Here is an 8,552-nt window from a genome sequence, read left to right on the forward strand (position 1 = left end):
GAAGGTAGACTAGGTAGCATGTGACAGTTTAACCAGTAGGCCTGGTGGTGTTTTTGTTTTCTTTTCCTCTTCTCTTCTTTCAAGCTCTCAAGTGCTGTATAACCCCAAATAAAATCATGCACAACTTATGTATATGTTTAATTCAGAAGCGTTCTGTGTAAAGATAAAGCTGAAATTTCATCTTAAATGGATCTATTCATTCTGTGCTTTGGAGGCCAGCCAGGAATGAACTCCAAATGTGAGACTCTTGCAACCAAAAGTACATGCTCCATGTGACTCAAACCTATATTTTCCAATGGCCAATAGAACAAGCTTCAAATGCTCTCAAGCTGTGTCTAGGCTCATACGGGGAGATAAACAGAGGCCCCAAACTGTGCACAGAATATATAAGTCATCAAAGCAATTTTAAAATCAATTCAACATTTGACAAGGAGCCAATATGGTTCCCTTGTGATTAGAATGACATGCCCAGGCTACTACTGGGGTAAAATTCTGACAGCAGTGTTTTGTACACGCTGGAACGTAGGCAGAGCTCCCCCCTTTTCCTCCCCCATCCGAGGAAAGCCATAATGCAGCATGACAATGGTGTATCTGTGAGATCATGAACACATGGGCGCCATTCGACTGTGAGGGTATTGATGAAATCCTAGTGACTGGGCAAGAGAACCCAACACCCCAGTGTGGATGGGATGGCCCCAGCCACATTGATAGCGAGCCAAAGGAACAATCTTCTCTGAATCTAGAGATAATAGAAAATGGTCTCCGTCTAAGGTTGGGGATTTGTTTTGTTTTATTTTGTTTTTTGAGGGAGGTTCTAAGTCCTTTTTTCTAAATTTAAAAAAGTTCTCTTGGCTCCTCAAGGTACAGAGGAGACCTGGTGTGGAAACCGGAGGGAGGAAAATGGAGGGCTTGTCATACCTAGCTTCATTTGATGGGTTCATTTTGATCTTGGCTTTTTCCATTTTTTTTTTTTCTCATTAGAACTTAAGAAATAATTACCTCTGTTTCTACTTGGGGAAACCAAAAGAGACAAGTGTCCCACAGCTGTGATTTCTTTTCTTTTCTTTTTTTTTTTTTAAGATTTATTTATTTATTTGGGTGGGGGAGGGGCAGAGGGAGAGAATCTTTCAAGCAGACTCCCCACTGAGCAGAGAGCCCTGAGGTGGGCTCGATCCCATGATCCGGTGAGCTCATGATGGGAGCCGAAGTGGAGAGACTGGACACTCAACTGGCTGAGCCACCCACAGGTGTGATCCTAATGCTGAGTCACTCTTTCACTGGAAGAGGCACAACGCCATATTTTCTCCTCAGCCTTTCTTTTCCCATCTTGGAATCTCAAACTCATCACTCCCAATCATTGCATAGGCGCTCTTGCCACCGCCTGGCCTGGCCAGTGCCCCGGCTTCCTCCTCCTTGCTTGCATCTCTGCATGGGGCTCCAGTTATAAGAGTCCTTGTTGGCGCTATTCCAGTCTGCCACCATGCCCCAGGTCCTCATGCTCTGACAAGAGACTGCTGACAGAAGTAAATGCTGCACACACGGCAGTCATACCCTAGAGACTTGGTTCTCTGTTTGGCCCCGCTTGGTCCCCACGTTGCTGTAGACCCTCCTGCACCTGGATAGCTGATGAATAATGTCGCTACAGATGCTGGGTAAGATTTTTCCTAAATTAAGTTCACTCCTGTGGTTTGGGAAGCTTCCTGTGGAGGATTCCCCAGGAAAAGCCAAGTTGGGAAACTGCTTTGCTCTTCCCCAAGGATCTGAGGAGCGTGTTGTGACGACCTCCAAGGTGGGGGTGGGGCTTGCGGGGGATCTCTTCATGGTCAAATCATGCCAGTCTCCTGGGAAATAGTCAAACTTTTTTTCATGACCTGTGAGGCCCTATAGGAGCTTCCCACCTTTCTGAACTCATTCCAGGCACCTTCCTCCTCCCCCTTTCCCCTCCCTTATATGTCCCATATTGCATGTTGCTCTTCCCGTGCCTAGAATACTTTCCTAACACGTCTTTCCTGCCTTCCGTCATCTAGGTTTGTTTGTTGTTGTTATTGTTTTTAAGATTTTATTTACTTCTTAGAGAGAGCATGAGTGGGGGTGGGGAGCAGAGGGAGAGGGGGAAGTGCTCCCCACTGAGCAGAGAGCCTAGATGTGGGGACTTGATCCCAGGACCCCAAGATCATTACCTGAGCCAAAGGCAGACACTTAACCGACTGAGCCACCCAGATACTCCTCATCCAGTTTTTAGCTTAATTATTACCTCCTTGGTTTGTTGTTCCCACCTCTTCCTCCATTTTTTCGCCTTGCAATTATACCTATGTTACTTTATATGCTTATCTCACTTGTTTATTTAATTATTTTTGTCTTCCTGTGGTAGAGTAGTCTCTGTTCAGATAGAAACCTTGGTGTCTCTTTGGAGGTAGTTTAGACAAAATAGAAACCCAGCATGTATGCTTCTTCCTCTTTGTTCAGTGTTCAGGTTTACCATTTGACCTCTGTTACTCCTTCACACTTGAAGTCTGCTCACCAATCTTTGGATCCACTGTCTAATCTCTAGGTTTGCTCCAGACTCTTAACAGGTCTCCCTGCCTCTGCTCTGACCTGGCTCTCCTCTATTCTCCACACTCTTGCTAAAATGGTGTTTCTGAGCTTGAAATCTCAGCATGTCACTCCCCCACTTAGAACCTTCACTGATGCCCAAGACTGTAAATGTGACCTTCAGTGCCCTGAAGTGAACTAGCCTTGGCCAGTCTCCCACCTGCATCCCCTCCATGACCCATCCCTTTTCTACACAGCAGTCGCAAATTTGCATGTTCATTTCCCTCCGTGGCTCATGATCTCACTTGTCATATGGCTTGCTCACAGTTAACTCCCTCCGCCTGGACCTCCCACTTATGTCAGGACCTGTTCTCCGTGGAGGCTCTCACCCAAATCTGTCTGGTTATACACTTACTCCTTGCCCCTAGGTTCCTATGGCCATCCTCCTTTGAAGCGTTCATGGTTCTGTATGCATTTCCTTGTCCGTTGCTCACACTGGAATCGGAACCCCTTTGAATATAGGGACCGTGTCCAGCTGAAAAGGAAAGGAAAAAATGAGCCAAAAAAATGGTAAATGAATGGCCCAGTAAGACAATACAGAGCATGTGCTGTAGAGTTTCCATGGTTGTTAAAGACACCACAGAGAAAGGACTTTGACTTTGGGCTTTGAAGGATGGCCAAATGCATTCTACAACCAGGGAGGAAGTATGATTGTTTGGGCTGAAGGGAATGGAAAGGGGTCCAGGGTGGTTAGAAGGTTGTAGAGGGCCATGGGGTTACATAGCTTACAGCCAGATCCCTGGCAGTCGGAATGCTCCAGCATGAAGTTAACACCAACTGTGAAGGCCATGGGGAGTTGCCTTTGTTTCTGTATAAGGATGTGATGTGGACTGATTTATGGGTCAGAAAGAACCACTTCACAACAGGGTGACAGATGGAGTGCAGAGGGGAGAGGGTGGGATCAGTAAAGCCTGCAGAGCCCGAGTCAGTCATCTGGGTGAGCGATGATGAAGAAGCCCAGGGCTGAGACAGGGCTGGGGTGGTGCGGGTGGTGTGGATGAGGTGGGGGGTAGGTAGGAGAGACCCTGTGGGAGGAGAACAGACAGTGTCTACTGTGGGAGAAGAAGAAGGAGCGTTGATCAGCTGGGAGGATGGTAAGGCAGACGTTCAGCGGGGCTGCCCAGCCGAGCATCTCAAACAATAGCCCACTGTATCCAATGCTGCTGAATGCCTAGTGGGAGGAGTGTTGCTCCAAGCTGTGCGTTGCAATTTAAGAGGATGTTCAAAAAAATGTAGCCAATTCTGGAGCAAGGAAGGGCCTGGAAACCTTGACCAAAGACAAGGGAACTCCAGAACCCAAAGTTGTTAGTTTGGCACCCACTCTCACAACGCCAGGGGCAGTGCCATGGCTGCCTTTGTGGATTTGAAGATGGACCTGACGAAGAGATATTGCACCTGTCCGCAGGGCAGAACCAATCCTAGGGGTGAGCTAGGACTGACGGCAAAAGCGTATTGTGGCTTCCTATAGGGGAGGTCTTTCTAAGAGGCAGAGCTGTGAACTACCTTGCCGGCTGAGAGCTTCTGTGAACACGTGGCCAAGCAGAGAGTAAGAGACCCTGTTAGGATCCCTAGAAAGGGATATTGGGGGTCAAAGGAGAGATGGGGTAGAGTCTTAGGGCTCCAGAGGCTTAATGTGTCCTGCCATGGATGTCCTAATTCACGCCATCTTTTTATCACCTGGTGCTGGCAATGGGACTTTGATGGGGGAGGGGACGTGTTATGGGCACCCCGCTGTCACCCATGGAGGAAGAGCTCGGGGTATAGAGGACCCTTTGGGTACTGGCAGCCATCTGCCATCCTCGATCACTTCCTTCCTCCTCTTCTCGGCTGTGCATGGATTTGTACTCAGAGCTGATGTGGCTAGAAGGGGCTCTAGTCATTCTGGGCCCTCGGTACCAGCCATGTAGCAGTCCAGGAGAAGGCCCCCAGTTATTAAACTCGAAATTCGTTCTTCCTTCAGTGTTTTCACACAGAGAACAGGCCAGTCTGGTGTCTGGGTCTCTTGTGCAGGGAGTCCCTGTTTGCCTACAGTGGAGTTCCCCTTCTATCTCCTCCTTCCATATTCATCTCACAACCTCACTAGCTAACTACCTCTCTTCTCTCTCTCATTCTCTTTCTTGCTCTCATCTAGGGCTTTATCAGCCATTGACAGATCAGAAATCTTCTCTTCAGTGGTCTGGCAATCAGAGAATATGCCCGAGTGTTAACAAACATGTGAATGAAAGGGGGCCCTGGGTGGCTCAGTCAGTTAAGCATTTGACTCTTCATTTCAGCTCAGGTCATGATCTTGGGGTCGTGGGATCAAGCCACGCCTGACTCCATGCTCAATGGGGAGTCTGCTAGAGATTCTCTTTCCCTTTCTATCTCTGTCTCCCCCTGCCCCCTCTCAAATGAATAAATCTTTAAAAAAAAAAAAAAGAGAAGATTCTGTCTCTCCCTCTCCTTTTGCCTCTCCCCTTCTAAAATTATATGTTTATATATTTAGTATATATGATTTATAGAACATATATACAAATGATAAGGATTTCATAATTTATACAATTGGAGCTAATATTTCTCTACCATTTGCTAGGGTCAGGTCTCAAAACAGCCCTGTGATCTTAAGAAACAACCTTGGTGAAGTTAAGTACGTTATCCACAGTCCTTCCTCTAGAAAGAGGCAGAGTTCAGGGTCTAGGTCCAAAGCGGAGCCTTGACCTTGAAGCACTACACTAAACCACCTCTTTTTGTCTGTTTCTTCCCCTCCCCAACCCCCTGGCCCGCCCACCCCTGGATAGACCTTCAGGTAACTCTAACTCACAGGCAGAGTCTTCAAACTTCCGCTGTCTTTTGAGACTGAAATTCCCTGGGAACAGGAACTAATCTCACCTTGAGGCTAAGAGCCCCCCCATGACTGCATTGTCTAATATACAGTATTAAAATCACTAATACGTTTTCGTATTTCTGTGTGTTGAAATGATGCTATCTGGGATATACTAGGTAAAGGGGGTGTTAAATTTAATTTCCCCTGGTTCTTTTTTTAAAAAACGTGGCTATTAGAAAACTTAAGGGTTACATTCTGTGGCTCTCGTCAGTTTCCCGGGACCTGGGCACTGTGGGAGAGGTAGGTGGTGCCTTTTCTTCAAGCCCAACTCAAGTGTTCTATTGAAGGGAAGAAACCAGAAGGAACAACCGGAAACCAAATCCCTGTAAATTCTGTGAATGACATTCCATGTGACCAAACCTGGCGTGTCACCGTGATTTCACGTTCTATGTCCCTTTCATCCTGCGGACTCCCTCATGTTTGTTGCTTTTGTCTTTAGAAAGTGGCCTCATGCTTAAAGAACCCCAGGGTCCTTCTGGCCTCTGGCCTGCCCTCCTTTCCAGAAAGTCAGCCCTGAGGCTAAGTGCACAGCTTCCCTTCTGCCCCCTGCTCCTTCTTTCCACCTGGTTCCCATTCTGCGCTCACTGGGCTGTGGAGCTGTCTGGGGCTCTGAGATCTAAAGGGCACAAAAGCATCCCTGGAAATGTCATGAAGTGGGGACATTTATAATGACCAGAATTCCTTTCTGGGTGAGAATGGCTTTGGTTGAATTGTTGGAATAATTTGGCTTTGGGCTCTGCATGGAGTGGAGTATAAGGAACCCAAAGGCCTTAGGTGGGTCCTAAAGTCACTAAATGGCCTTTAAAGAGTCTAGATTTGGTTAATTGTGGGGCTTTTGTTCTCTGGAGGTGGGTGTGCAAGTTTGAAGGAGAGGTGGATTGCTTGGGGCGGCAGAGAGAAGGGGGTGGCCACGGGGATTCCACTCCCCTCTTCATTTACGCAGCAGGTGCCCTTCTGTCAATATTTTAATGAATAGCCCTCCTTGAGAAAGCAGATCATTAGTGTCTAGGGCACCCACAAGTCTTAGGGTGGCCCCAGCATTCTCTGATGAAAAGCATTTTTCCTGTAGTTGTTTTTTTTTTTTTTCTTTTTCCCCAATTTATTTATTTTCAGAAAAACATTATTCATTATTTTTTCACCACACCCAGTGCTCCATGCAAGCTGTGCCCTCTATAATACCCACCACCTGGTACCCCAACCTCCCACCCCCCCGCCACTTCAAACCCCTCAGACTGTTTTTCAGAGTCCATATCCTGTAGTTGTTTTTACTGTTTGACCTGCTTTGGGTAGACCCTGGGCATCTGTTGACCATCAAAAAAATGACAGCTGTGCGTGCACGCAATGCATTTCTATGCTCTAAGAAGCCCTCTCCAGGAAAGCAAGGCGAGGACGTGCACATCTTCAAAAGAGACTATTGATTTCTAGGATTTAGTAAATAGACCTGTTGCCTTAATGAGAAATGCAAACAAATACATCCTTCAGCGGGGTTGTGAGGCCAAAGTAACAATGGAAGAGGTAGTGAGAAGGCCTGAGAAATATTTGCTTAGACTATTATCCGTCTGGTCATTATGAAAAGAAGGAAAAAAAAAAAAACAGAAACCCAAAAAAAAAAAAAAAAAAAAGGACCTTTCATCAGTCTGCTCTTTCCATCTGCTTCCACCCCCCAGATCCTAAATAGTCCTGTTCTTTTCTATAACCCAGAGCAACACCATCTCTAACTGCTTTCTCATTGTCCCTCCCCATCCTCCTCAAGCACTTAAACTGGTAATCCGCAAAGCTTGGATGCTGGTGAAATTAACATAAGGGACTGAAAAGGGACTTGTTGGCCAGGCCTGGCAGTGAGGGTGCAGTCGTGATCAGTCCTAGTCCACCTGGACCCCCAGGACTGATTAAGAGATGCTCTCTTCTAAAGGCCAGGGAGGGCTCTGCAGAGCACCGGACTGCCGGGCCGATCAGGCACATGATCCTGGCAGAAGCAGGTGGCCCGAGCCTGGGGACCCGGCTCTTTGAGCTGTGCCTGGAGAGTGTATGAGGCACTGCAGCTGGGCACTCCTGGGCCAGTTGGCTCTGGAAACAGAGGAGGGGTGGTAAGTCTGCTGAGCCACAAGGAGTTGTTCCAGATAGTCACAGGTCTCCTTAGGGTGTCTGGGCCCCCGGGCTTGTCATCTCCACACCCTCTGAGGGGTCTGCTCTGCAGAGATGTCCCTGGCAGTAGTCCCTCTGTGGGAAGTCAGAAGATTGCCAAGAGAGGTGCACTCCTTCCAAAATGGAGGCATAGGTTAGTCTCTTCTACTGAGCAGGGTGGCAGCAGTTGCCTGGTAAGATTAGTCCCATGAGCAGATTCTTACGGGGACTTCCTGTGTGCCCATCCTAGGCACAGTGGATGCACTAAGAGTATTAATTTTATAACAATTCTGAGGTATTGTCCCCTTCTTATAGATAGGGAAACTGAGGCACAGAGTGGTTAAGGAATTTGGCTAAGATCACACATTTGAAGAGAAGAATATGCATTTGCCCCGAGTCTGGGCTCTTAAGCACTTGCTAAGTTGCCTTTCATCGTAGATTTTCTCCCTGGTGCATTTCTTTGTTTAGACTTTTATTTATGTATTTACTTATTTATTTATTAGAGAGAGAGAGCCTGCGCACAAGCAGGGAGAGCAGCAGGTAGAGGGAGAGGGAGAAGCAGGCTCCCCACTGAGCAGGGAGTCTGAGGGACAGGGGCCTTGATCACAGGACCCTGGGATCATAACCTGAGCCGATGCTTAACCCCCTGAACCACCCAGGTGCCCCTCCTTGGTGCGTCTTTTTGTTTATTTGTTCCTATCCCAGTGAGGGGAGACCGTGGCTATATTTAGCAGTCCTAAGCAGATTCACTTTAGAGACTGGTTCCGCCCTAAGGCTCAGGCCTCTCTGACTCTGTACAGAACTTGGCAATGCTCCAAAGAGGACTGATGTGAAGTGCTATACCTGTCTTGGTTGCAAGCGTGTGGCGGGAACTTGGGTGGACCGCATTTTTATGGTCTGGTCTGTCTGCTCCTGGTGTGTAGTTGTGGCCTCAGGTGCAGGGTCATTATAACTCCATGTAAGTGCAAATCCC

The sequence above is a fragment of the Neovison vison genome, chromosome 1, assembly GCF_020171115.1.
Source record: "Neovison vison isolate M4711 chromosome 1, ASM_NN_V1, whole genome shotgun sequence".
In the NCBI taxonomy this organism is placed as follows: Eukaryota; Metazoa; Chordata; class Mammalia; order Carnivora; family Mustelidae; genus Neogale; species Neogale vison.